General features: G+C 53.3%; 29 non-coding genes across 29 annotated transcripts; all 29 read right to left on the reverse strand.

Moving 5' to 3' along the window:
* Positions 1–184: 184 nt before the first annotated feature.
* Positions 185–256, reverse strand: trnaq-cug (transfer RNA glutamine (anticodon CUG)). The gene has a single exon. It is a non-coding gene; the product is annotated as a tRNA-Gln (tRNA).
* Positions 257–1,464: 1,208 nt separating this feature from the next.
* trnaq-uug (transfer RNA glutamine (anticodon UUG)) lies at positions 1,465–1,536 on the reverse strand. The gene has a single exon. It is a non-coding gene; the product is annotated as a tRNA-Gln (tRNA).
* Positions 1,537–1,784: 248 nt separating this feature from the next.
* On the reverse strand, positions 1,785–1,856 carry trnaq-cug (transfer RNA glutamine (anticodon CUG)). The gene has a single exon. It is a non-coding gene; the product is annotated as a tRNA-Gln (tRNA).
* A 1,208-nt stretch (positions 1,857–3,064) lies between these two features.
* Positions 3,065–3,136, reverse strand: trnaq-uug (transfer RNA glutamine (anticodon UUG)). The gene has a single exon. It is a non-coding gene; the product is annotated as a tRNA-Gln (tRNA).
* Positions 3,137–3,384: 248 nt separating this feature from the next.
* On the reverse strand, positions 3,385–3,456 carry trnaq-cug (transfer RNA glutamine (anticodon CUG)). Its single transcript has one exon. It is a non-coding gene; the product is annotated as a tRNA-Gln (tRNA).
* Positions 3,457–4,664: 1,208 nt separating this feature from the next.
* Positions 4,665–4,736, reverse strand: trnaq-uug (transfer RNA glutamine (anticodon UUG)). Its single transcript has one exon. It is a non-coding gene; the product is annotated as a tRNA-Gln (tRNA).
* Positions 4,737–4,984: 248 nt separating this feature from the next.
* Positions 4,985–5,056, reverse strand: trnaq-cug (transfer RNA glutamine (anticodon CUG)). The gene has a single exon. It is a non-coding gene; the product is annotated as a tRNA-Gln (tRNA).
* A 1,208-nt stretch (positions 5,057–6,264) lies between these two features.
* trnaq-uug (transfer RNA glutamine (anticodon UUG)) lies at positions 6,265–6,336 on the reverse strand. Its single transcript has one exon. It is a non-coding gene; the product is annotated as a tRNA-Gln (tRNA).
* A 248-nt stretch (positions 6,337–6,584) lies between these two features.
* On the reverse strand, positions 6,585–6,656 carry trnaq-cug (transfer RNA glutamine (anticodon CUG)). Its single transcript has one exon. It is a non-coding gene; the product is annotated as a tRNA-Gln (tRNA).
* Positions 6,657–7,864: 1,208 nt separating this feature from the next.
* trnaq-uug (transfer RNA glutamine (anticodon UUG)) lies at positions 7,865–7,936 on the reverse strand. Its single transcript has one exon. It is a non-coding gene; the product is annotated as a tRNA-Gln (tRNA).
* Positions 7,937–8,184: 248 nt separating this feature from the next.
* Positions 8,185–8,256, reverse strand: trnaq-cug (transfer RNA glutamine (anticodon CUG)). Its single transcript has one exon. It is a non-coding gene; the product is annotated as a tRNA-Gln (tRNA).
* Positions 8,257–9,464: 1,208 nt separating this feature from the next.
* trnaq-uug (transfer RNA glutamine (anticodon UUG)) lies at positions 9,465–9,536 on the reverse strand. Its single transcript has one exon. It is a non-coding gene; the product is annotated as a tRNA-Gln (tRNA).
* Positions 9,537–9,784: 248 nt separating this feature from the next.
* trnaq-cug (transfer RNA glutamine (anticodon CUG)) lies at positions 9,785–9,856 on the reverse strand. The gene has a single exon. It is a non-coding gene; the product is annotated as a tRNA-Gln (tRNA).
* A 1,208-nt stretch (positions 9,857–11,064) lies between these two features.
* On the reverse strand, positions 11,065–11,136 carry trnaq-uug (transfer RNA glutamine (anticodon UUG)). The gene has a single exon. It is a non-coding gene; the product is annotated as a tRNA-Gln (tRNA).
* Positions 11,137–11,384: 248 nt separating this feature from the next.
* Positions 11,385–11,456, reverse strand: trnaq-cug (transfer RNA glutamine (anticodon CUG)). Its single transcript has one exon. It is a non-coding gene; the product is annotated as a tRNA-Gln (tRNA).
* A 1,208-nt stretch (positions 11,457–12,664) lies between these two features.
* Positions 12,665–12,736, reverse strand: trnaq-uug (transfer RNA glutamine (anticodon UUG)). The gene has a single exon. It is a non-coding gene; the product is annotated as a tRNA-Gln (tRNA).
* Positions 12,737–12,984: 248 nt separating this feature from the next.
* Positions 12,985–13,056, reverse strand: trnaq-cug (transfer RNA glutamine (anticodon CUG)). The gene has a single exon. It is a non-coding gene; the product is annotated as a tRNA-Gln (tRNA).
* A 1,208-nt stretch (positions 13,057–14,264) lies between these two features.
* trnaq-uug (transfer RNA glutamine (anticodon UUG)) lies at positions 14,265–14,336 on the reverse strand. Its single transcript has one exon. It is a non-coding gene; the product is annotated as a tRNA-Gln (tRNA).
* A 248-nt stretch (positions 14,337–14,584) lies between these two features.
* trnaq-cug (transfer RNA glutamine (anticodon CUG)) lies at positions 14,585–14,656 on the reverse strand. Its single transcript has one exon. It is a non-coding gene; the product is annotated as a tRNA-Gln (tRNA).
* Positions 14,657–15,864: 1,208 nt separating this feature from the next.
* trnaq-uug (transfer RNA glutamine (anticodon UUG)) lies at positions 15,865–15,936 on the reverse strand. The gene has a single exon. It is a non-coding gene; the product is annotated as a tRNA-Gln (tRNA).
* Positions 15,937–16,184: 248 nt separating this feature from the next.
* trnaq-cug (transfer RNA glutamine (anticodon CUG)) lies at positions 16,185–16,256 on the reverse strand. Its single transcript has one exon. It is a non-coding gene; the product is annotated as a tRNA-Gln (tRNA).
* Positions 16,257–17,464: 1,208 nt separating this feature from the next.
* On the reverse strand, positions 17,465–17,536 carry trnaq-uug (transfer RNA glutamine (anticodon UUG)). Its single transcript has one exon. It is a non-coding gene; the product is annotated as a tRNA-Gln (tRNA).
* A 248-nt stretch (positions 17,537–17,784) lies between these two features.
* trnaq-cug (transfer RNA glutamine (anticodon CUG)) lies at positions 17,785–17,856 on the reverse strand. Its single transcript has one exon. It is a non-coding gene; the product is annotated as a tRNA-Gln (tRNA).
* Positions 17,857–19,064: 1,208 nt separating this feature from the next.
* Positions 19,065–19,136, reverse strand: trnaq-uug (transfer RNA glutamine (anticodon UUG)). Its single transcript has one exon. It is a non-coding gene; the product is annotated as a tRNA-Gln (tRNA).
* A 248-nt stretch (positions 19,137–19,384) lies between these two features.
* On the reverse strand, positions 19,385–19,456 carry trnaq-cug (transfer RNA glutamine (anticodon CUG)). Its single transcript has one exon. It is a non-coding gene; the product is annotated as a tRNA-Gln (tRNA).
* Positions 19,457–20,664: 1,208 nt separating this feature from the next.
* On the reverse strand, positions 20,665–20,736 carry trnaq-uug (transfer RNA glutamine (anticodon UUG)). The gene has a single exon. It is a non-coding gene; the product is annotated as a tRNA-Gln (tRNA).
* Positions 20,737–20,984: 248 nt separating this feature from the next.
* Positions 20,985–21,056, reverse strand: trnaq-cug (transfer RNA glutamine (anticodon CUG)). Its single transcript has one exon. It is a non-coding gene; the product is annotated as a tRNA-Gln (tRNA).
* Positions 21,057–22,264: 1,208 nt separating this feature from the next.
* On the reverse strand, positions 22,265–22,336 carry trnaq-uug (transfer RNA glutamine (anticodon UUG)). Its single transcript has one exon. It is a non-coding gene; the product is annotated as a tRNA-Gln (tRNA).
* Positions 22,337–22,584: 248 nt separating this feature from the next.
* trnaq-cug (transfer RNA glutamine (anticodon CUG)) lies at positions 22,585–22,656 on the reverse strand. Its single transcript has one exon. It is a non-coding gene; the product is annotated as a tRNA-Gln (tRNA).
* Between the last annotated feature and the right edge of the window lie 3,230 nt (positions 22,657–25,886).

The following is a 25,886-nucleotide window of genomic DNA, read 5'->3' on the forward strand; positions in this document are numbered from 1 at the left end:
CAGAATCTGGTCTCTTGCTGCTGCGCCCGTGGCAGGGAATACTTGGGTGGTACAGGGTAGAGCAAAAGTAGCTCGCGCGCTTGACGCCGGGGAGTGTCGCAAACCAGCCCACATCCATCATGGGTGCAAGAATTTGCGAAACCGGCAGTTTTGTCAAAGACGATCGCTCACGCTGCCAGCGAAAAGGCTCCGCCGAGATTTGAACTCGGATCGCTGGATTCAGAGTCCAGAGTGCTCACCATTACACCATGGAACCCCTAGATGGCAGCGCCGCCGAATCACTGCTCAAGGATGTTTGCCTCCTTCGTCAAGCGTGGAAACAGCAATGACAAGGATCACGACGGCAACTGTGGATCTGCTGATCCAGCAGCTCGTGCACTCGGTCTTGCTCAAGTGCAACCACGCTGTCACGGCCTGCTGCCCTGTAAGGCCGGTGGCCCGCGCCTCCGAAATCCACTTTGCCGAAGTTTTCGGAAGCAGCTCGGGCCGTGCCAGATCTGCCAACCTGTCCACGAAACCTAGTTTCTCAGCGGGAGCGGGGCTGCTGTTGGCCATGAGCAACTCTGAGCCGGGCTACTGCTCGCTAATCTCTCTCACTGGCAAACTTTCAAGCTGCTGGACAATCGCCTTTCCGGCATTTCACTTTGGCTTCCGCTTTCGCACCTCACAGTTTACCTTCCTGCTCAGTACAGCTGTCGGACAAGTCGCGCATCTGCACTACAGCTGCCTATTCGAACAGCGCCGCTGCTGTTTGTCTCCCTGATCGGCGGCCATGGCTGTGACGGCGCTGCGCTGAGCAATGCTTTTAAGCAAAGTGAGATCTCAGACGGATCGTGTTCAAGAGCACGTGTCCCTGGCTCTCCGGGAGTCTGTATTGTATGCACTGTTTTTTATGTCGCTGGACTGTCTTGTGTGTGCAAATGTCGTTGTTACCGTTTTGTAGTGATTGAAACTGGGATTTGAGGTTCCTGATTTCCCTGAAAACTGGTTGAATGGTAAGGCTTGGGGCCTGGCTTTGCTGCTCCTCTCCCTCGTAAAATTGCTGTTTCTCTATGTCCAGCTGTTACTGTGAATTGTTTGGGAAAGTGTGAATCGTTGAATCAAATTCAAGAAAAGAGCACCTCTCCAGCATGCGCCTCGTTCCAATTGCTGTCACCTTTTCACCAGCTGTCTGGGGAACGCAGAGAGGAGCTCCAAAAACAACACCGCTTGACGGCAGCTTGTCTCTCAATGCTGTGTCCTTCGAAGAAAACACATCCGTGGTTCAGGAGAGAGCAAAAGCAGGCACCAGTGACGAGCTTAAGACTCCACCTCGGCATCGGGATCATTCTGCGCTCGCCGTTCTGGCAGAAATGTGACGAGATCTGACTCAAAGGTGCGAAAAGGGCGGCTCTTACAATTGGCCCGTAGGCAGATTTCACTCGCACGTCCCAATTTAAACAAGGGACGGGACGAAACGAGTCGAGGTTCCGCCGAGATTCGAACTCGGATCGCTGGATTCAAAGTCCAGAGTGCTAACCGTTACACCACGGAACCAGCAGGGCGGCCTGCTTTAGGCCAGGCCTGAGCTGTCCTGCATTCACACTTGCAGCAACGCTCTCAGAATCTGGTCTCTTGCTGCTGCGCCCGTGGCAGGGAATACTTGGGTGGTACAGGGTAGAGCAAAAGTAGCTCGCGCGCTTGACGCCGGGGAGTGTCGCAAACCAGCCCACATCCATCATGGGTGCAAGAATTTGCGAAACCGGCAGTTTTGTCAAAGACGATCGCTCACGCTGCCAGCGAAAAGGCTCCACCGAGATTTGAACTCGGATCGCTGGATTCAGAGTCCAGAGTGCTCACCATTACACCATGGAACCCCTAGATGGCAGCGCCGCCGAATCACTGCTCAAGGATGTTTGCCTCCTTCGTCAAGCGTGGAAACAGCAACGACAAGGATCACGACGGCAACTGTGGATCTGCTGATCCAGCAGCTCGTGCACTCGGTCTTGCTCAAGTGCAACCACGCTGTCACGGCCTGCTGCCCTGTAAGGCCGGTGGCCCGCGCCTCCGAAATCCACTTTGCCGAAGTTTTCGGAAGCAGCTCGGGCCGTGCCAGATCTGCCAACCTGTCCACGAAACCTAGTTTCTCAGCGGGAGCGGGGCTGCTGTTGGCCATGAGCAACTCTGAGCCGGGCTACTGCTCGCTAATCTCTCTCACTGGCAAACTTTCAAGCTGCTGGACAATCGCCTTTCCGGCATTTCACTTTGGCTTCCGCTTTCGCACCTCACAGTTTACCTTCCTGCTCAGTACAGCTGTCGGACAAGTCGCGCATCTGCACTACAGCTGCCTATTCGAACAGCGCCGCTGCTGTTTGTCTCCCTGATCGGCGGCCATGGCTGTGACGGCGCTGCGCTGAGCAATGCTTTTAAGCAAAGTGAGATCTCAGACGGATCGTGTTCAAGAGCACGTGTCCCTGGCTCTCCGGGAGTCTGTATTGTATGCACTGTTTTTTATGTCGCTGGACTGTCTTGTGTGTGCAAATGTCGTTGTTACCGTTTTGTAGTGATTGAAACTGGGATTTGAGGTTCCTGATTTCCCTGAAAACTGGTTGAATGGTAAGGCTTGGGGCCTGGCTTTGCTGCTCCTCTCCCTCGTAAAATTGCTGTTTCTCTATGTCCAGCTGTTACTGTGAATTGTTTGGGAAAGTGTGAATCGTTGAATCAAATTCAAGAAAAGAGCACCTCTCCAGCATGCGCCTCGTTCCAATTGCTGTCACCTTTTCACCAGCTGTCTGGGGAACGCAGAGAGGAGCTCCAAAAACAACACCGCTTGACGGCAGCTTGTCTCTCAATGCTGTGTCCTTCGAAGAAAACACATCCGTGGTTCAGGAGAGAGCAAAAGCAGGCACCAGTGACGAGCTTAAGACTCCACCTCGGCATCGGGATCATTCTGCGCTCGCCGTTCTGGCAGAAATGTGACGAGATCTGACTCAAAGGTGCGAAAAGGGCGGCTCTTACAATTGGCCCGTAGGCAGATTTCACTCGCACGTCCCAATTTAAACAAGGGACGGGACGAAACGAGTCGAGGTTCCGCCGAGATTCGAACTCGGATCGCTGGATTCAAAGTCCAGAGTGCTAACCGTTACACCACGGAACCAGCAGGGCGGCCTGCTTTAGGCCAGGCCTGAGCTGTCCTGCATTCACACTTGCAGCAACGCTCTCAGAATCTGGTCTCTTGCTGCTGCGCCCGTGGCAGGGAATACTTGGGTGGTACAGGGTAGAGCAAAAGTAGCTCGCGCGCTTGACGCCGGGGAGTGTCGCAAACCAGCCCACATCCATCATGGGTGCAAGAATTTGCGAAACCGGCAGTTTTGTCAAAGACGATCGCTCACGCTGCCAGCGAAAAGGCTCCACCGAGATTTGAACTCGGATCGCTGGATTCAGAGTCCAGAGTGCTCACCATTACACCATGGAACCCCTAGATGGCAGCGCCGCCGAATCACTGCTCAAGGATGTTTGCCTCCTTCGTCAAGCGTGGAAACAGCAACGACAAGGATCACGACGGCAACTGTGGATCTGCTGATCCAGCAGCTCGTGCACTCGGTCTTGCTCAAGTGCAACCACGCTGTCACGGCCTGCTGCCCTGTAAGGCCGGTGGCCCGCGCCTCCGAAATCCACTTTGCCGAAGTTTTCGGAAGCAGCTCGGGCCGTGCCAGATCTGCCAACCTGTCCACGAAACCTAGTTTCTCAGCGGGAGCGGGGCTGCTGTTGGCCATGAGCAACTCTGAGCCGGGCTACTGCTCGCTAATCTCTCTCACTGGCAAACTTTCAAGCTGCTGGACAATCGCCTTTCCGGCATTTCACTTTGGCTTCCGCTTTCGCACCTCACAGTTTACCTTCCTGCTCAGTACAGCTGTCGGACAAGTCGCGCATCTGCACTACAGCTGCCTATTCGAACAGCGCCGCTGCTGTTTGTCTCCCTGATCGGCGGCCATGGCTGTGACGGCGCTGCGCTGAGCAATGCTTTTAAGCAAAGTGAGATCTCAGACGGATCGTGTTCAAGAGCACGTGTCCCTGGCTCTCCGGGAGTCTGTATTGTATGCACTGTTTTTTATGTCGCTGGACTGTCTTGTGTGTGCAAATGTCGTTGTTACCGTTTTGTAGTGATTGAAACTGGGATTTGAGGTTCCTGATTTCCCTGAAAACTGGTTGAATGGTAAGGCTTGGGGCCTGGCTTTGCTGCTCCTCTCCCTCGTAAAATTGCTGTTTCTCTATGTCCAGCTGTTACTGTGAATTGTTTGGGAAAGTGTGAATCGTTGAATCAAATTCAAGAAAAGAGCACCTCTCCAGCATGCGCCTCGTTCCAATTGCTGTCACCTTTTCACCAGCTGTCTGGGGAACGCAGAGAGGAGCTCCAAAAACAACACCGCTTGACGGCAGCTTGTCTCTCAATGCTGTGTCCTTCGAAGAAAACACATCCGTGGTTCAGGAGAGAGCAAAAGCAGGCACCAGTGACGAGCTTAAGACTCCACCTCGGCATCGGGATCATTCTGCGCTCGCCGTTCTGGCAGAAATGTGACGAGATCTGACTCAAAGGTGCGAAAAGGGCGGCTCTTACAATTGGCCCGTAGGCAGATTTCACTCGCACGTCCCAATTTAAACAAGGGACGGGACGAAACGAGTCGAGGTTCCGCCGAGATTCGAACTCGGATCGCTGGATTCAAAGTCCAGAGTGCTAACCGTTACACCACGGAACCAGCAGGGCGGCCTGCTTTAGGCCAGGCCTGAGCTGTCCTGCATTCACACTTGCAGCAACGCTCTCAGAATCTGGTCTCTTGCTGCTGCGCCCGTGGCAGGGAATACTTGGGTGGTACAGGGTAGAGCAAAAGTAGCTCGCGCGCTTGACGCCGGGGAGTGTCGCAAACCAGCCCACATCCATCATGGGTGCAAGAATTTGCGAAACCGGCAGTTTTGTCAAAGACGATCGCTCACGCTGCCAGCGAAAAGGCTCCACCGAGATTTGAACTCGGATCGCTGGATTCAGAGTCCAGAGTGCTCACCATTACACCATGGAACCCCTAGATGGCAGCGCCGCCGAATCACTGCTCAAGGATGTTTGCCTCCTTCGTCAAGCGTGGAAACAGCAACGACAAGGATCACGACGGCAACTGTGGATCTGCTGATCCAGCAGCTCGTGCACTCGGTCTTGCTCAAGTGCAACCACGCTGTCACGGCCTGCTGCCCTGTAAGGCCGGTGGCCCGCGCCTCCGAAATCCACTTTGCCGAAGTTTTCGGAAGCAGCTCGGGCCGTGCCAGATCTGCCAACCTGTCCACGAAACCTAGTTTCTCAGCGGGAGCGGGGCTGCTGTTGGCCATGAGCAACTCTGAGCCGGGCTACTGCTCGCTAATCTCTCTCACTGGCAAACTTTCAAGCTGCTGGACAATCGCCTTTCCGGCATTTCACTTTGGCTTCCGCTTTCGCACCTCACAGTTTACCTTCCTGCTCAGTACAGCTGTCGGACAAGTCGCGCATCTGCACTACAGCTGCCTATTCGAACAGCGCCGCTGCTGTTTGTCTCCCTGATCGGCGGCCATGGCTGTGACGGCGCTGCGCTGAGCAATGCTTTTAAGCAAAGTGAGATCTCAGACGGATCGTGTTCAAGAGCACGTGTCCCTGGCTCTCCGGGAGTCTGTATTGTATGCACTGTTTTTTATGTCGCTGGACTGTCTTGTGTGTGCAAATGTCGTTGTTACCGTTTTGTAGTGATTGAAACTGGGATTTGAGGTTCCTGATTTCCCTGAAAACTGGTTGAATGGTAAGGCTTGGGGCCTGGCTTTGCTGCTCCTCTCCCTCGTAAAATTGCTGTTTCTCTATGTCCAGCTGTTACTGTGAATTGTTTGGGAAAGTGTGAATCGTTGAATCAAATTCAAGAAAAGAGCACCTCTCCAGCATGCGCCTCGTTCCAATTGCTGTCACCTTTTCACCAGCTGTCTGGGGAACGCAGAGAGGAGCTCCAAAAACAACACCGCTTGACGGCAGCTTGTCTCTCAATGCTGTGTCCTTCGAAGAAAACACATCCGTGGTTCAGGAGAGAGCAAAAGCAGGCACCAGTGACGAGCTTAAGACTCCACCTCGGCATCGGGATCATTCTGCGCTCGCCGTTCTGGCAGAAATGTGACGAGATCTGACTCAAAGGTGCGAAAAGGGCGGCTCTTACAATTGGCCCGTAGGCAGATTTCACTCGCACGTCCCAATTTAAACAAGGGACGGGACGAAACGAGTCGAGGTTCCGCCGAGATTCGAACTCGGATCGCTGGATTCAAAGTCCAGAGTGCTAACCGTTACACCACGGAACCAGCAGGGCGGCCTGCTTTAGGCCAGGCCTGAGCTGTCCTGCATTCACACTTGCAGCAACGCTCTCAGAATCTGGTCTCTTGCTGCTGCGCCCGTGGCAGGGAATACTTGGGTGGTACAGGGTAGAGCAAAAGTAGCTCGCGCGCTTGACGCCGGGGAGTGTCGCAAACCAGCCCACATCCATCATGGGTGCAAGAATTTGCGAAACCGGCAGTTTTGTCAAAGACGATCGCTCACGCTGCCAGCGAAAAGGCTCCACCGAGATTTGAACTCGGATCGCTGGATTCAGAGTCCAGAGTGCTCACCATTACACCATGGAACCCCTAGATGGCAGCGCCGCCGAATCACTGCTCAAGGATGTTTGCCTCCTTCGTCAAGCGTGGAAACAGCAACGACAAGGATCACGACGGCAACTGTGGATCTGCTGATCCAGCAGCTCGTGCACTCGGTCTTGCTCAAGTGCAACCACGCTGTCACGGCCTGCTGCCCTGTAAGGCCGGTGGCCCGCGCCTCCGAAATCCACTTTGCCGAAGTTTTCGGAAGCAGCTCGGGCCGTGCCAGATCTGCCAACCTGTCCACGAAACCTAGTTTCTCAGCGGGAGCGGGGCTGCTGTTGGCCATGAGCAACTCTGAGCCGGGCTACTGCTCGCTAATCTCTCTCACTGGCAAACTTTCAAGCTGCTGGACAATCGCCTTTCCGGCATTTCACTTTGGCTTCCGCTTTCGCACCTCACAGTTTACCTTCCTGCTCAGTACAGCTGTCGGACAAGTCGCGCATCTGCACTACAGCTGCCTATTCGAACAGCGCCGCTGCTGTTTGTCTCCCTGATCGGCGGCCATGGCTGTGACGGCGCTGCGCTGAGCAATGCTTTTAAGCAAAGTGAGATCTCAGACGGATCGTGTTCAAGAGCACGTGTCCCTGGCTCTCCGGGAGTCTGTATTGTATGCACTGTTTTTTATGTCGCTGGACTGTCTTGTGTGTGCAAATGTCGTTGTTACCGTTTTGTAGTGATTGAAACTGGGATTTGAGGTTCCTGATTTCCCTGAAAACTGGTTGAATGGTAAGGCTTGGGGCCTGGCTTTGCTGCTCCTCTCCCTCGTAAAATTGCTGTTTCTCTATGTCCAGCTGTTACTGTGAATTGTTTGGGAAAGTGTGAATCGTTGAATCAAATTCAAGAAAAGAGCACCTCTCCAGCATGCGCCTCGTTCCAATTGCTGTCACCTTTTCACCAGCTGTCTGGGGAACGCAGAGAGGAGCTCCAAAAACAACACCGCTTGACGGCAGCTTGTCTCTCAATGCTGTGTCCTTCGAAGAAAACACATCCGTGGTTCAGGAGAGAGCAAAAGCAGGCACCAGTGACGAGCTTAAGACTCCACCTCGGCATCGGGATCATTCTGCGCTCGCCGTTCTGGCAGAAATGTGACGAGATCTGACTCAAAGGTGCGAAAAGGGCGGCTCTTACAATTGGCCCGTAGGCAGATTTCACTCGCACGTCCCAATTTAAACAAGGGACGGGACGAAACGAGTCGAGGTTCCGCCGAGATTCGAACTCGGATCGCTGGATTCAAAGTCCAGAGTGCTAACCGTTACACCACGGAACCAGCAGGGCGGCCTGCTTTAGGCCAGGCCTGAGCTGTCCTGCATTCACACTTGCAGCAACGCTCTCAGAATCTGGTCTCTTGCTGCTGCGCCCGTGGCAGGGAATACTTGGGTGGTACAGGGTAGAGCAAAAGTAGCTCGCGCGCTTGACGCCGGGGAGTGTCGCAAACCAGCCCACATCCATCATGGGTGCAAGAATTTGCGAAACCGGCAGTTTTGTCAAAGACGATCGCTCACGCTGCCAGCGAAAAGGCTCCACCGAGATTTGAACTCGGATCGCTGGATTCAGAGTCCAGAGTGCTCACCATTACACCATGGAACCCCTAGATGGCAGCGCCGCCGAATCACTGCTCAAGGATGTTTGCCTCCTTCGTCAAGCGTGGAAACAGCAACGACAAGGATCACGACGGCAACTGTGGATCTGCTGATCCAGCAGCTCGTGCACTCGGTCTTGCTCAAGTGCAACCACGCTGTCACGGCCTGCTGCCCTGTAAGGCCGGTGGCCCGCGCCTCCGAAATCCACTTTGCCGAAGTTTTCGGAAGCAGCTCGGGCCGTGCCAGATCTGCCAACCTGTCCACGAAACCTAGTTTCTCAGCGGGAGCGGGGCTGCTGTTGGCCATGAGCAACTCTGAGCCGGGCTACTGCTCGCTAATCTCTCTCACTGGCAAACTTTCAAGCTGCTGGACAATCGCCTTTCCGGCATTTCACTTTGGCTTCCGCTTTCGCACCTCACAGTTTACCTTCCTGCTCAGTACAGCTGTCGGACAAGTCGCGCATCTGCACTACAGCTGCCTATTCGAACAGCGCCGCTGCTGTTTGTCTCCCTGATCGGCGGCCATGGCTGTGACGGCGCTGCGCTGAGCAATGCTTTTAAGCAAAGTGAGATCTCAGACGGATCGTGTTCAAGAGCACGTGTCCCTGGCTCTCCGGGAGTCTGTATTGTATGCACTGTTTTTTATGTCGCTGGACTGTCTTGTGTGTGCAAATGTCGTTGTTACCGTTTTGTAGTGATTGAAACTGGGATTTGAGGTTCCTGATTTCCCTGAAAACTGGTTGAATGGTAAGGCTTGGGGCCTGGCTTTGCTGCTCCTCTCCCTCGTAAAATTGCTGTTTCTCTATGTCCAGCTGTTACTGTGAATTGTTTGGGAAAGTGTGAATCGTTGAATCAAATTCAAGAAAAGAGCACCTCTCCAGCATGCGCCTCGTTCCAATTGCTGTCACCTTTTCACCAGCTGTCTGGGGAACGCAGAGAGGAGCTCCAAAAACAACACCGCTTGACGGCAGCTTGTCTCTCAATGCTGTGTCCTTCGAAGAAAACACATCCGTGGTTCAGGAGAGAGCAAAAGCAGGCACCAGTGACGAGCTTAAGACTCCACCTCGGCATCGGGATCATTCTGCGCTCGCCGTTCTGGCAGAAATGTGACGAGATCTGACTCAAAGGTGCGAAAAGGGCGGCTCTTACAATTGGCCCGTAGGCAGATTTCACTCGCACGTCCCAATTTAAACAAGGGACGGGACGAAACGAGTCGAGGTTCCGCCGAGATTCGAACTCGGATCGCTGGATTCAAAGTCCAGAGTGCTAACCGTTACACCACGGAACCAGCAGGGCGGCCTGCTTTAGGCCAGGCCTGAGCTGTCCTGCATTCACACTTGCAGCAACGCTCTCAGAATCTGGTCTCTTGCTGCTGCGCCCGTGGCAGGGAATACTTGGGTGGTACAGGGTAGAGCAAAAGTAGCTCGCGCGCTTGACGCCGGGGAGTGTCGCAAACCAGCCCACATCCATCATGGGTGCAAGAATTTGCGAAACCGGCAGTTTTGTCAAAGACGATCGCTCACGCTGCCAGCGAAAAGGCTCCACCGAGATTTGAACTCGGATCGCTGGATTCAGAGTCCAGAGTGCTCACCATTACACCATGGAACCCCTAGATGGCAGCGCCGCCGAATCACTGCTCAAGGATGTTTGCCTCCTTCGTCAAGCGTGGAAACAGCAACGACAAGGATCACGACGGCAACTGTGGATCTGCTGATCCAGCAGCTCGTGCACTCGGTCTTGCTCAAGTGCAACCACGCTGTCACGGCCTGCTGCCCTGTAAGGCCGGTGGCCCGCGCCTCCGAAATCCACTTTGCCGAAGTTTTCGGAAGCAGCTCGGGCCGTGCCAGATCTGCCAACCTGTCCACGAAACCTAGTTTCTCAGCGGGAGCGGGGCTGCTGTTGGCCATGAGCAACTCTGAGCCGGGCTACTGCTCGCTAATCTCTCTCACTGGCAAACTTTCAAGCTGCTGGACAATCGCCTTTCCGGCATTTCACTTTGGCTTCCGCTTTCGCACCTCACAGTTTACCTTCCTGCTCAGTACAGCTGTCGGACAAGTCGCGCATCTGCACTACAGCTGCCTAGTCGAACAGCGCCGCTGCTGTTTGTCTCCCTGATCGGCGGCCATGGCTGTGACGGCGCTGCGCTGAGCAATGCTTTTAAGCAAAGTGAGATCTCAGACGGATCGTGTTCAAGAGCACGTGTCCCTGGCTCTCCGGGAGTCTGTATTGTATGCACTGTTTTTTATGTCGCTGGACTGTCTTGTGTGTGCAAATGTCGTTGTTACCGTTTTGTAGTGATTGAAACTGGGATTTGAGGTTCCTGATTTCCCTGAAAACTGGTTGAATGGTAAGGCTTGGGGCCTGGCTTTGCTGCTCCTCTCCCTCGTAAAATTGCTGTTTCTCTATGTCCAGCTGTTACTGTGAATTGTTTGGGAAAGTGTGAATCGTTGAATCAAATTCAAGAAAAGAGCACCTCTCCAGCATGCGCCTCGTTCCAATTGCTGTCACCTTTTCACCAGCTGTCTGGGGAACGCAGAGAGGAGCTCCAAAAACAACACCGCTTGACGGCAGCTTGTCTCTCAATGCTGTGTCCTTCGAAGAAAACACATCCGTGGTTCAGGAGAGAGCAAAAGCAGGCACCAGTGACGAGCTTAAGACTCCACCTCGGCATCGGGATCATTCTGCGCTCGCCGTTCTGGCAGAAATGTGACGAGATCTGACTCAAAGGTGCGAAAAGGGCGGCTCTTACAATTGGCCCGTAGGCAGATTTCACTCGCACGTCCCAATTTAAACAAGGGACGGGACGAAACGAGTCGAGGTTCCGCCGAGATTCGGACTCGGATCGCTGGATTCAAAGTCCAGAGTGCTAACCGTTACACCACGGAACCAGCAGGGCGGCCTGCTTTAGGCCAGGCCTGAGCTGTCCTGCATTCACACTTGCAGCAACGCTCTCAGAATCTGGTCTCTTGCTGCTGCGCCCGTGGCAGGGAATACTTGGGTGGTACAGGGTAGAGCAAAAGTAGCTCGCGCGCTTGACGCCGGGGAGTGTCGCAAACCAGCCCACATCCATCATGGGTGCAAGAATTTGCGAAACCGGCAGTTTTGTCAAAGACGATCGCTCACGCTGCCAGCGAAAAGGCTCCACCGAGATTTGAACTCGGATCGCTGGATTCAGAGTCCAGAGTGCTCACCATTACACCATGGAACCCCTAGATGGCAGCGCCGCCGAATCACTGCTCAAGGATGTTTGCCTCCTTCGTCAAGCGTGGAAACAGCAACGACAAGGATCACGACGGCAACTGTGGATCTGCTGATCCAGCAGCTCGTGCACTCGGTCTTGCTCAAGTGCAACCACGCTGTCACGGCCTGCTGCCCTGTAAGGCCGGTGGCCCGCGCCTCCGAAATCCACTTTGCCGAAGTTTTCGGAAGCAGCTCGGGCCGTGCCAGATCTGCCAACCTGTCCACGAAACCTAGTTTCTCAGCGGGAGCGGGGCTGCTGTTGGCCATGAGCAACTCTGAGCCGGGCTACTGCTCGCTAATCTCTCTCACTGGCAAACTTTCAAGCTGCTGGACAATCGCCTTTCCGGCATTTCACTTTGGCTTCCGCTTTCGCACCTCACAGTTTACCTTCCTGCTCAGTACAGCTGTCGGACAAGTCGCGCATCTGCACTACAGCTGCCTATTCGAACAGCGCCGCTGCTGTTTGTCTCCCTGATCGGCGGCCATGGCTGTGACGGCGCTGCGCTGAGCAATGCTTTTAAGCAAAGTGCGATCTCAGACGGATCGTGTTCAAGAGCACGTGTCCCTGGCTCTCCGGGAGTCTGTATTGTATGCACTGTTTTTTATGTCGCTGGACTGTCTTGTGTGTGCAAATGTCGTTGTTACCGTTTTGTAGTGATTGAAACTGGGATTTGAGGTTCCTGATTTCCCTGAAAACTGGTTGAATGGTAAGGCTTGGGGCCTGGCTTTGCTGCTCCTCTCCCTCGTAAAATTGCTGTTTCTCTATGTCCAGCTGTTACTGTGAATTGTTTGGGAAAGTGTGAATCGTTGAATCAAATTCAAGAAAAGAGCACCTCTCCAGCATGCGCCTCGTTCCAATTGCTGTCACCTTTTCACCAGCTGTCTGGGGAACGCAGAGAGGAGCTCCAAAAACAACACCGCTTGACGGCAGCTTGTCTCTCAATGCTGTGTCCTTCGAAGAAAACACATCCGTGGTTCAGGAGAGAGCAAAAGCAGGCACCAGTGACGAGCTTAAGACTCCACCTCGGCATCGGGATCATTCTGCGCTCGCCGTTCTGGCAGAAATGTGACGAGATCTGACTCAAAGGTGCGAAAAGGGCGGCTCTTACAATTGGCCCGTAGGCAGATTTCACTCGCACGTCCCAATTTAAACAAGGGACGGGACGAAACGAGTCGAGGTTCCGCCGAGATTCGAACTCGGATCGCTGGATTCAAAGTCCAGAGTGCTAACCGTTACACCACGGAACCAGCAGGGCGGCCTGCTTTAGGCCAGGCCTGAGCTGTCCTGCATTCACACTTGCAGCAACGCTCTCAGAATCTGGTCTCTTGCTGCTGCGCCCGTGGCAGGGAATACTTGGGTGGTACAGGGTAGAGCAAAAGTAGCTCGCGCGCTTGACGCCGGGGAGTGTCGCAAACCAGCCCACATCCATCATGGGTGCAAGAATTTGCGAAACCGGCAGTTTTGTCAAAGACGATCGCTCACGCTGCCAGCGAAAAGGCTCCACCGAGATTTGAACTCGGATCGCTGGATTCAGAGTCCAGAGTGCTCACCATTACACCATGGAACCCCTAGATGGCAGCGCCGCCGAATCACTGCTCAAGGATGTTTGCCTCCTTCGTCAAGCGTGGAAACAGCAACGACAAGGATCACGACGGCAACTGTGGATCTGCTGATCCAGCAGCTCGTGCACTCGGTCTTGCTCAAGTGCAACCACGCTGTCACGGCCTGCTGCCCTGTAAGGCCGGTGGCCCGCGCCTCCGAAATCCACTTTGCCGAAGTTTTCGGAAGCAGCTCGGGCCGTGCCAGATCTGCCAACCTGTCCACGAAACCTAGTTTCTCAGCGGGAGCGGGGCTGCTGTTGGCCATGAGCAACTCTGAGCCGGGCTACTGCTCGCTAATCTCTCTCACTGGCAAACTTTCAAGCTGCTGGACAATCGCCTTTCCGGCATTTCACTTTGGCTTCCGCTTTCGCACCTCACAGTTTACCTTCCTGCTCAGTACAGCTGTCGGACAAGTCGCGCATCTGCACTACAGCTGCCTATTCGAACAGCGCCGCTGCTGTTTGTCTCCCTGATCGGCGGCCATGGCTGTGACGGCGCTGCGCTGAGCAATGCTTTTAAGCAAAGTGAGATCTCAGACGGATCGTGTTCAAGAGCACGTGTCCCTGGCTCTCCGGGAGTCTGTATTGTATGCACTGTTTTTTATGTCGCTGGACTGTCTTGTGTGTGCAAATGTCGTTGTTACCGTTTTGTAGTGATTGAAACTGGGATTTGAGGTTCCTGATTTCCCTGAAAACTGGTTGAATGGTAAGGCTTGGGGCCTGGCTTTGCTGCTCCTCTCCCTCGTAAAATTGCTGTTTCTCTATGTCCAGCTGTTACTGTGAATTGTTTGGGAAAGTGTGAATCGTTGAATCAAATTCAAGAAAAGAGCACCTCTCCAGCATGCGCCTCGTTCCAATTGCTGTCACCTTTTCACCAGCTGTCTGGGGAACGCAGAGAGGAGCTCCAAAAACAACACCGCTTGACGGCAGCTTGTCTCTCAATGCTGTGTCCTTCGAAGAAAACACATCCGTGGTTCAGGAGAGAGCAAAAGCAGGCACCAGTGACGAGCTTAAGACTCCACCTCGGCATCGGGATCATTCTGCGCTCGCCGTTCTGGCAGAAATGTGACGAGATCTGACTCAAAGGTGCGAAAAGGGCGGCTCTTACAATTGGCCCGTAGGCAGATTTCACTCGCACGTCCCAATTTAAACAAGGGACGGGACGAAACGAGTCGAGGTTCCGCCGAGATTCGGACTCGGATCGCTGGATTCAAAGTCCAGAGTGCTAACCGTTACACCACGGAACCAGCAGGGCGGCCTGCTTTAGGCCAGGCCTGAGCTGTCCTGCATTCACACTTGCAGCAACGCTCTCAGAATCTGGTCTCTTGCTGCTGCGCCCGTGGCAGGGAATACTTGGGTGGTACAGGGTAGAGCAAAAGTAGCTCGCGCGCTTGACGCCGGGGAGTGTCGCAAACCAGCCCACATCCATCATGGGTGCAAGAATTTGCGAAACCGGCAGTTTTGTCAAAGACGATCGCTCACGCTGCCAGCGAAAAGGCTCCACCGAGATTTGAACTCGGATCGCTGGATTCAGAGTCCAGAGTGCTCACCATTACACCATGGAACCCCTAGATGGCAGCGCCGCCGAATCACTGCTCAAGGATGTTTGCCTCCTTCGTCAAGCGTGGAAACAGCAACGACAAGGATCACGACGGCAACTGTGGATCTGCTGATCCAGCAGCTCGTGCACTCGGTCTTGCTCAAGTGCAACCACGCTGTCACGGCCTGCTGCCCTGTAAGGCCGGTGGCCCGCGCCTCCGAAATCCACTTTGCCGAAGTTTTCGGAAGCAGCTCGGGCCGTGCCAGATCTGCCAACCTGTCCACGAAACCTAGTTTCTCAGCGGGAGCGGGGCTGCTGTTGGCCATGAGCAACTCTGAGCCGGGCTACTGCTCGCTAATCTCTCTCACTGGCAAACTTTCAAGCTGCTGGACAATCGCCTTTCCGGCATTTCACTTTGGCTTCCGCTTTCGCACCTCACAGTTTACCTTCCTGCTCAGTACAGCTGTCGGACAAGTCGCGCATCTGCACTACAGCTGCCTATTCGAACAGCGCCGCTGCTGTTTGTCTCCCTGATCGGCGGCCATGGCTGTGACGGCGCTGCGCTGAGCAATGCTTTTAAGCAAAGTGCGATCTCAGACGGATCGTGTTCAAGAGCACGTGTCCCTGGCTCTCCGGGAGTCTGTATTGTATGCACTGTTTTTTATGTCGCTGGACTGTCTTGTGTGTGCAAATGTCGTTGTTACCGTTTTGTAGTGATTGAAACTGGGATTTGAGGTTCCTGATTTCCCTGAAAACTGGTTGAATGGTAAGGCTTGGGGCCTGGCTTTGCTGCTCCTCTCCCTCGTAAAATTGCTGTTTCTCTATGTCCAGCTGTTACTGTGAATTGTTTGGGAAAGTGTGAATCGTTGAATCAAATTCAAGAAAAGAGCACCTCTCCAGCATGCGCCTCGTTCCAATTGCTGTCACCTTTTCACCAGCTGTCTGGGGAACGCAGAGAGGAGCTCCAAAAACAACACCGCTTGACGGCAGCTTGTCTCTCAATGCTGTGTCCTTCGAAGAAAACACATCCGTGGTTCAGGAGAGAGCAAAAGCAGGCACCAGTGACGAGCTTAAGACTCCACCTCGGCATCGGGATCATTCTGCGCTCGCCGTTCTGGCAGAAATGTGACGAGATCTGACTCAAAGGTGCGAAAAGGGCGGCTCTTACAATTGGCCCGTAGGCAGATTTCACTCGCACGTCCCAATTTAAACAAGGGACGGGACGAAACGAGTCGAGGTTCCGCCGAGATTCGAACTCGGATCGCTGGATTCAAAGTCCAGAGTGCTAACCGTTACACCACGGAACCAGCAGGGCGGCCTGCTTTAGGCCAGGCCTGAGCTGTCCTGCATTCACACTTGCAGCAACGCTCTCAGAATCTGGTCTCTTGCTGCTGCGCCCGTGGCAGGGAATACTTGGGTGGTACAGGGTAGAGCAAAAGTAGCTCGCGCGCTTGACGCCGGGGAGTGTCGCAAACCAGCCCACATCCATCATGGGTGCAAGAATTTGCGAAACCGGCAGTTTTGTCAAAGACGATCGCTCACGCTGCCAGCGAAAAGGCTCCACCGAGATTTGAACTCGGATCGCTGGATTCAGAGTCCAGAGTGCTCACCATTACACCATGGAACCCCTAGATGGCAGCGCCGCCGAATCACTGCTCAAGGATGTTTGCCTCCTTCGTCAAGCGTGGAAACAGCAACGACAAGGATCACGACGGCAACTGTGGATCTGCTGATCCAGCAGCTCGTGCACTCGGTCTTGCTCAAGTGCAACCACGCTGTCACGGCCTGCTGCCCTGTAAGGCCGGTGGCCCGCGCCTCCGAAATCCACTTTGCCGAAGTTTTCGGAAGCAGCTCGGGCCGTGCCAGATCTGCCAACCTGTCCACGAAACCTAGTTTCTCAGCGGGAGCGGGGCTGCTGTTGGCCATGAGCAACTCTGAGCCGGGCTACTGCTCGCTAATCTCTCTCACTGGCAAACTTTCAAGCTGCTGGACAATCGCCTTTCCGGCATTTCACTTTGGCTTCCGCTTTCGCACCTCACAGTTTACCTTCCTGCTCAGTACAGCTGTCGGACAAGTCGCGCATCTGCACTACAGCTGCCTATTCGAACAGCGCCGCTGCTGTTTGTCTCCCTGATCGGCGGCCATGGCTGTGACGGCGCTGCGCTGAGCAATGCTTTTAAGCAAAGTGAGATCTCAGACGGATCGTGTTCAAGAGCACGTGTCCCTGGCTCTCCGGGAGTCTGTATTGTATGCACTGTTTTTTATGTCGCTGGACTGTCTTGTGTGTGCAAATGTCGTTGTTACCGTTTTGTAGTGATTGAAACTGGGATTTGAGGTTCCTGATTTCCCTGAAAACTGGTTGAATGGTAAGGCTTGGGGCCTGGCTTTGCTGCTCCTCTCCCTCGTAAAATTGCTGTTTCTCTATGTCCAGCTGTTACTGTGAATTGTTTGGGAAAGTGTGAATCGTTGAATCAAATTCAAGAAAAGAGCACCTCTCCAGCATGCGCCTCGTTCCAATTGCTGTCACCTTTTCACCAGCTGTCTGGGGAACGCAGAGAGGAGCTCCAAAAACAACACCGCTTGACGGCAGCTTGTCTCTCAATGCTGTGTCCTTCGAAGAAAACACATCCGTGGTTCAGGAGAGAGCAAAAGCAGGCACCAGTGACGAGCTTAAGACTCCACCTCGGCATCGGGATCATTCTGCGCTCGCCGTTCTGGCAGAAATGTGACGAGATCTGACTCAAAGGTGCGAAAAGGGCGGCTCTTACAATTGGCCCGTAGGCAGATTTCACTCGCACGTCCCAATTTAAACAAGGGACGGGACGAAACGAGTCGAGGTTCCGCCGAGATTCGGACTCGGATCGCTGGATTCAAAGTCCAGAGTGCTAACCGTTACACCACGGAACCAGCAGGGCGGCCTGCTTTAGGCCAGGCCTGAGCTGTCCTGCATTCACACTTGCAGCAACGCTCTCAGAATCTGGTCTCTTGCTGCTGCGCCCGTGGCAGGGAATACTTGGGTGGTACAGGGTAGAGCAAAAGTAGCTCGCGCGCTTGACGCCGGGGAGTGTCGCAAACCAGCCCACATCCATCATGGGTGCAAGAATTTGCGAAACCGGCAGTTTTGTCAAAGACGATCGCTCACGCTGCCAGCGAAAAGGCTCCACCGAGATTTGAACTCGGATCGCTGGATTCAGAGTCCAGAGTGCTCACCATTACACCATGGAACCCCTAGATGGCAGCGCCGCCGAATCACTGCTCAAGGATGTTTGCCTCCTTCGTCAAGCGTGGAAACAGCAACGACAAGGATCACGACGGCAACTGTGGATCTGCTGATCCAGCAGCTCGTGCACTCGGTCTTGCTCAAGTGCAACCACGCTGTCACGGCCTGCTGCCCTGTAAGGCCGGTGGCCCGCGCCTCCGAAATCCACTTTGCCGAAGTTTTCGGAAGCAGCTCGGGCCGTGCCAGATCTGCCAACCTGTCCACGAAACCTAGTTTCTCAGCGGGAGCGGGGCTGCTGTTGGCCATGAGCAACTCTGAGCCGGGCTACTGCTCGCTAATCTCTCTCACTGGCAAACTTTCAAGCTGCTGGACAATCGCCTTTCCGGCATTTCACTTTGGCTTCCGCTTTCGCACCTCACAGTTTACCTTCCTGCTCAGTACAGCTGTCGGACAAGTCGCGCATCTGCACTACAGCTGCCTAGTCGAACAGCGCCGCTGCTGTTTGTCTCCCTGATCGGCGGCCATGGCTGTGACGGCGCTGCGCTGAGCAATGCTTTTAAGCAAAGTGAGATCTCAGACGGATCGTGTTCAAGAGCACGTGTCCCTGGCTCTCCGGGAGTCTGTATTGTATGCACTGTTTTTTATGTCGCTGGACTGTCTTGTGTGTGCAAATGTCGTTGTTACCGTTTTGTAGTGATTGAAACTGGGATTTGAGGTTCCTGATTTCCCTGAAAACTGGTTGAATGGTAAGGCTTGGGGCCTGGCTTTGCTGCTCCTCTCCCTCGTAAAATTGCTGTTTCTCTATGTCCAGCTGTTACTGTGAATTGTTTGGGAAAGTGTGAATCGTTGAATCAAATTCAAGAAAAGAGCACCTCTCCAGCATGCGCCTCGTTCCAATTGCTGTCACCTTTTCACCAGCTGTCTGGGGAACGCAGAGAGGAGCTCCAAAAACAACACCGCTTGACGGCAGCTTGTCTCTCAATGCTGTGTCCTTCGAAGAAAACACATCCGTGGTTCAGGAGAGAGCAAAAGCAGGCACCAGTGACGAGCTTAAGACTCCACCTCGGCATCGGGATCATTCTGCGCTCGCCGTTCTGGCAGAAATGTGACGAGATCTGACTCAAAGGTGCGAAAAGGGCGGCTCTTACAATTGGCCCGTAGGCAGATTTCACTCGCACGTCCCAATTTAAACAAGGGACGGGACGAAACGAGTCGAGGTTCCGCCGAGATTCGAACTCGGATCGCTGGATTCAAAGTCCAGAGTGCTAACCGTTACACCACGGAACCAGCAGGGCGGCCTGCTTTAGGCCAGGCCTGAGCTGTCCTGCATTCACACTTGCAGCAACGCTCTCAGAATCTGGTCTCTTGCTGCTGCGCCCGTGGCAGGGAATACTTGGGTGGTACAGGGTAGAGCAAAAGTAGCTCGCGCGCTTGACGCCGGGGAGTGTCGCAAACCAGCCCACATCCATCATGGGTGCAAGAATTTGCGAAACCGGCAGTTTTGTCAAAGACGATCGCTCACGCTGCCAGCGAAAAGGCTCCACCGAGATTTGAACTCGGATCGCTGGATTCAGAGTCCAGAGTGCTCACCATTACACCATGGAACCCCTAGATGGCAGCGCCGCCGAATCACTGCTCAAGGATGTTTGCCTCCTTCGTCAAGCGTGGAAACAGCAACGACAAGGATCACGACGGCAACTGTGGATCTGCTGATCCAGCAGCTCGTGCACTCGGTCTTGCTCAAGTGCAACCACGCTGTCACGGCCTGCTGCCCTGTAAGGCCGGTGGCCCGCGCCTCCGAAATCCACTTTGCCGAAGTTTTCGGAAGCAGCTCGGGCCGTGCCAGATCTGCCAACCTGTCCACGAAACCTAGTTTCTCAGCGGGAGCGGGGCTGCTGTTGGCCATGAGCAACTCTGAGCCGGGCTACTGCTCGCTAATCTCTCTCACTGGCAAACTTTCAAGCTGCTGGACAATCGCCTTTCCGGCATTTCACTTTGGCTTCCGCTTTCGCACCTCACAGTTTACCTTCCTGCTCAGTACAGCTGTCGGACAAGTCGCGCATCTGCACTACAGCTGCCTAGTCGAACAGCGCCGCTGCTGTTTGTCTCCCTGATCGGCGGCCATGGCTGTGACGGCGCTGCGCTGAGCAATGCTTTTAAGCAAAGTGAGATCTCAGACGGATCGTGTTCAAGAGCACGTGTCCCTGGCTCTCCGGGAGTCTGTATTGTATGCACTGTTTTTTATGTCGCTGGACTGTCTTGTGTGTGCAAATGTCGTTGTTACCGTTTTGTAGTGATTGAAACTGGGATTTGAGGTTCCTGATTTCCCTGAAAACTGGTTGAATGGTAAGGCTTGGGGCCTGGCTTTGCTGCTCCTCTCCCTCGTAAAATTGCTGTTTCTCTATGTCCAGCTGTTACTGTGAATTGTTTGGGAAAGTGTGAATCGTTGAATCAAATTCAAGAAAAGAGCACCTCTCCAGCATGCGCCTCGTTCCAATTGCTGTCACCTTTTCACCAGCTGTCTGGGGAACGCAGAGAGGAGCTCCAAAAACAACACCGCTTGACGGCAGCTTGTCTCTCAATGCTGTGTCCTTCGAAGAAAACACATCCGTGGTTCAGGAGAGAGCAAAAGCAGGCACCAGTGACGAGCTTAAGACTCCACCTCGGCATCGGGATCATTCTGCGCTCGCCGTTCTGGCAGAAATGTGACGAGATCTGACTCAAAGGTGCGAAAAGGGCGGCTCTTACAATTGGCCCGTAGGCAGATTTCACTCGCACGTCCCAATTTAAACAAGGGACGGGACGAAACGAGTCGAGGTTCCGCCGAGATTCGAACTCGGATCGCTGGATTCAAAGTCCAGAGTGCTAACCGTTACACCACGGAACCAGCAGGGCGGCCTGCTTTAGGCCAGGCCTGAGCTGTCCTGCATTCACACTTGCAGCAACGCTCTCAGAATCTGGTCTCTTGCTGCTGCGCCCGTGGCAGGGAATACTTGGGTGGTACAGGGTAGAGCAAAAGTAGCTCGCGCGCTTGACGCCGGGGAGTGTCGCAAACCAGCCCACATCCATCATGGGTGCAAGAATTTGCGAAACCGGCAGTTTTGTCAAAGACGATCGCTCACGCTGCCAGCGAAAAGGCTCCACCGAGATTTGAACTCGGATCGCTGGATTCAGAGTCCAGAGTGCTCACCATTACACCATGGAACCCCTAGATGGCAGCGCCGCCGAATCACTGCTCAAGGATGTTTGCCTCCTTCGTCAAGCGTGGAAACAGCAACGACAAGGATCACGACGGCAACTGTGGATCTGCTGATCCAGCAGCTCGTGCACTCGGTCTTGCTCAAGTGCAACCACGCTGTCACGGCCTGCTGCCCTGTAAGGCCGGTGGCCCGCGCCTCCGAAATCCACTTTGCCGAAGTTTTCGGAAGCAGCTCGGGCCGTGCCAGATCTGCCAACCTGTCCACGAAACCTAGTTTCTCAGCGGGAGCGGGGCTGCTGTTGGCCATGAGCAACTCTGAGCCGGGCTACTGCTCGCTAATCTCTCTCACTGGCAAACTTTCAAGCTGCTGGACAATCGCCTTTCCGGCATTTCACTTTGGCTTCCGCTTTCGCACCTCACAGTTTACCTTCCTGCTCAGTACAGCTGTCGGACAAGTCGCGCATCTGCACTACAGCTGCCTATTCGAACAGCGCCGCTGCTGTTTGTCTCCCTGATCGGCGGCCATGGCTGTGACGGCGCTGCGCTGAGCAATGCTTTTAAGCAAAGTGAGATCTCAGACGGATCGTGTTCAAGAGCACGTGTCCCTGGCTCTCCGGGAGTCTGTATTGTATGCACTGTTTTTTATGTCGCTGGACTGTCTTGTGTGTGCAAATGTCGTTGTTACCGTTTTGTAGTGATTGAAACTGGGATTTGAGGTTCCTGATTTCCCTGAAAACTGGTTGAATGGTAAGGCTTGGGGCCTGGCTTTGCTGCTCCTCTCCCTCGTAAAATTGCTGTTTCTCTATGTCCAGCTGTTACTGTGAATTGTTTGGGAAAGTGTGAATCGTTGAATCAAATTCAAGAAAAGAGCACCTCTCCAGCATGCGCCTCGTTCCAATTGCTGTCACCTTTTCACCAGCTGTCTGGGGAACGCAGAGAGGAGCTCCAAAAACAACACCGCTTGACGGCAGCTTGTCTCTCAATGCTGTGTCCTTCGAAGAAAACACATCCGTGGTTCAGGAGAGAGCAAAAGCAGGCACCAGTGACGAGCTTAAGACTCCACCTCGGCATCGGGATCATTCTGCGCTCGCCGTTCTGGCAGAAATGTGACGAGATCTGACTCAAAGGTGCGAAAAGGGCGGCTCTTACAATTGGCCCGTAGGCAGATTTCACTCGCACGTCCCAATTTAAACAAGGGACGGGACGAAACGAGTCGAGGTTCCGCCGAGATTCGGACTCGGATCGCTGGATTCAAAGTCCAGAGTGCTAACCGTTACACCACGGAACCAGCAGGGCGGCCTGCTTTAGGCCAGGCCTGAGCTGTCCTGCATTCACACTTGCAGCAACGCTCTCAGAATCTGGTCTCTTGCTGCTGCGCCCGTGGCAGGGAATACTTGGGTGGTACAGGGTAGAGCAAAAGTAGCTCGCGCGCTTGACGCCGGGGAGTGTCGCAAACCAGCCCACATCCATCATGGGTGCAAGAATTTGCGAAACCGGCAGTTTTGTCAAAGACGATCGCTCACGCTGCCAGCGAAAAGGCTCCACCGAGATTTGAACTCGGATCGCTGGATTCAGAGTCCAGAGTGCTCACCATTACACCATGGAACCCCTAGATGGCAGTGCCGCCGAATCACTGCTCAAGGATGTTTGCCTCCTTCGTCAAGCGTGGAAACAGCAACGACAAGGATCACGACGGCAACTGTGGATCTGCTGATCCAGCAGCTCGTGCACTCGGTCTTGCTCAAGTGCAACCACGCTGTCACGGCCTGCTGCCCTGTAAGGCCGGTGGCCCGCGCCTCCGAAATCCACTTTGCCGAAGTTTTCGGAAGCAGCTCGGGCCGTGCCAGATCTGCCAACCTGTCCACGAAACCTAGTTTCTCAGCGGGAGCGGGGCTGCTGTTGGCCATGAGCAACTCTGAGCCGGGCTACTGCTCGCTAATCTCTCTCACTGGCAAACTTTCAAGCTGCTGGACAATCGCCTTTCCGGCATTTCACTTTGGCTTCCGCTTTCGCACCTCACAGTTTACCTTCCTGCTCAGTACAGCTGTCGGACAAGTCGCGCATCTGCACTACAGCTGCCTATTCGAACAGCGCCGCTGCTGTTTGTCTCCCTGATCGGCGGCCATGGCTGTGACGGCGCTGCGCTGAGCAATGCTTTTAAGCAAAGTGAGATCTCAGACGGATCGTGTTCAAGAGCACGTGTCCCTGGCTCTCCGGGAGTCTGTATTGTATGCACTGTTTTTTATGTCGCTGGACTGTCTTGTGTGTGCAAATGTCGTTGTTACCGTTTTGTAGTGATTGAAACTGGGATTTGAGGTTCCTGATTTCCCTGAAAACTGGTTGAATGGTAAGGCTTGGGGCCTGGCTTTGCTGCTCCTCTCCCTCGTAAAATTGCTGTTTCTCTATGTCCAGCTGTTACTGTGAATTGTTTGGGAAAGTGTGAATCGTTGAATCAAATTCAAGAAAAGAGCACCTCTCCAGCATGCGCCTCGTTCCAATTGCTGTCACCTTTTCACCAGCTGTCTGGGGAACGCAGAGAGGAGCTCCAAAAACAACACCGCTTGACGGCAGCTTGTCTCTCAATGCTGTGTCCTTCGAAGAAAACACATCCGTGGTTCAGGAGAGAGCAAAAGCAGGCACCAGTGACGAGCTTAAGACTCCACCTCGGCATCGGGATCATTCTGCGCTCGCCGTTCTGGCAGAAATGTGACGAGATCTGACTCAAAGGTGCGAAAAGGGCGGCTCTTACAATTGGCCCGTAGGCAGATTTCACTCGCACGTCCCAATTTAAACAAGGGCCGGCAGTTTCTTTCTTGTTGCTGAGTCCTTTGAAGAAACCACGTCCACCACTCAGGCTTGTGTGAAAGCAGTGAGCGCAAGGCACAGGCAGGTCGCACTTACAATGACTGATGAACATTTGCAAAGTGATTGTTTGCCCACTTCACTCCTGACCCTGGAACTTGTCAAATAGTCAGGTCGCTCAAATCTGATCTTCTGCTCTGCTAGCAAGGAGCTTCCTCTGTGATTTGATGTCAATCCATCACTGTTCCGGCATGGAGCCCCTGCTTTGTTGTCACTTCCCTTTCATAACTCAAAGAGTTTTTCCTTCCAAATCAAATGTGCAGACCGCAAGCACTGGTGGAGCTTACAAACTAGCCCTGTGGTCCTCATTTAATGGTACAGTCCATCTTTGTCTTACTTCTGCACTTCAGCGGTTTTAAAAACATGCCTTATGCTGTCTCTTTCGGCTTGTCGTTGTGTTTGTTCTGGTCTTGCAATGGAATGCTGAACTGCTTGGGAACTGCCTCATATTTTGCCTGATTTTATCTACAATGAGACCAAGTCCTCATCTGCGTTTGACTCTATCCTGCCATCGTCTTTGGTGCAGTCGTGAACTGTTAGTCAACTCAAAGCTTTTAAATAAAACTGATCTTTTAAATCTTTCCGTATTGTTCAAGAGCTGCCCCGCGCCATTTTCCTTCATTGTCATAGTTTTCTGACTTTCTCAAAAGACTGTTTCACATTTCATTGTGGTTCCTGAAAGCTGCTGAAAGTTTATCTCTTATAACTTCATCTCCCATCTCCCGAACTCTGTGTTGAACTTGGCAGTGTGTCACAGTTCCTGTCGGCTTTGCCTGTGCAATGATTTCAGCTCCATGCATGCAGTTGCGTTTGTCAGTCACCAGGGAGCAGGATTGTTCAATTTTGATCACTGCCTCAGAATCAGGATTGAGTCAGAACCAATTGTAGCCGTGTCTCAATCATTCTTCAGGAGCACTTTTTGACTTCTCCCCTTCCACTGCCTAACCTGTTGATGAAATGACCTGTCGCCTTTTTTCCCCACTACAACACTCGCTGGGAACTCTCTTGTCTGTGAAGTGTTCTGATTCTCAAGTCATGCAGTCACAAGGCTATCTCTAAAGGAATTATAAGTCCATACAAAATAATAGCAGGAGTAGGCTGCTTGGCCCCTCAAGCCTCAGCATTCAGTATGGTCATGGTTGGTGTGACACTTCTTATCTGCCCTCTCATCATCACCTTTGATCCCCCTACCGATCATAAATATTTCTTAGCCTTAAATATACACAAGAACTCGACCCCACAACTCTGCATCTGCAGTTTTTTTTTATTGTCTCTGTCTACAACTCTCCATGGCCTCCCATTATTTTATAAACCTCTATTAGGTCACCCCTCAGCCTCCAACACTTCAGAGAAAACAGCCCCAGCCTATTCAGCCTCTCCCAACAGCTCAAACCCTCCAACATCCTTGTCAATGTTTTCTGATTGCTTTCAATTGTCTCAACATCCTCCCTGTAACAGGTTGACCAGAATTGCAAACAACATTCCAAAAGTAGCCTAACTGATGTCCTGTATGACCGCAACGTGACCTCCCAACTCCTATACTCAATGCACTAATCAATAAAGGAAAGCATACCAAATCCTATTTACTTCCCACTTCACTTTCAAGGAGCTATGAGCCTGCACTCCAAGGAGTCTTTGTTCAGCAACACTCCCCAGAACCTTACCATTAAGTTGAGAGGGTGTTGCTGGAAAAGCACATCAAGTCAGGCAGCATCCAAGGAGCAGGAGAATCAACGTTTTGGACAAAAGCCCATTCCTGATGAAGGGCCTTTGCCCGAAACGTTGATTCTCCTGCTCCACGGATGCTGCCTGACCTGCTGTGCTTTTCCAGCACTGTGCTCTTGTCTCTAATTTCCAGCATTTGCAGTCCTCACTTTCTCCTTCCCATTAAGTGTCAAAGTCCTGCCCTGATTTGCCTTTCCAAAATGCAGCACCTCCCATTTCTCTAAATTAATCTCCATCTGCCACTGTCTCAA

Source organism: Hemiscyllium ocellatum, chromosome 44 (assembly GCF_020745735.1).
Source record: "Hemiscyllium ocellatum isolate sHemOce1 chromosome 44, sHemOce1.pat.X.cur, whole genome shotgun sequence".
NCBI classification, from domain to species: Eukaryota; Metazoa; Chordata; class Chondrichthyes; order Orectolobiformes; family Hemiscylliidae; genus Hemiscyllium; species Hemiscyllium ocellatum.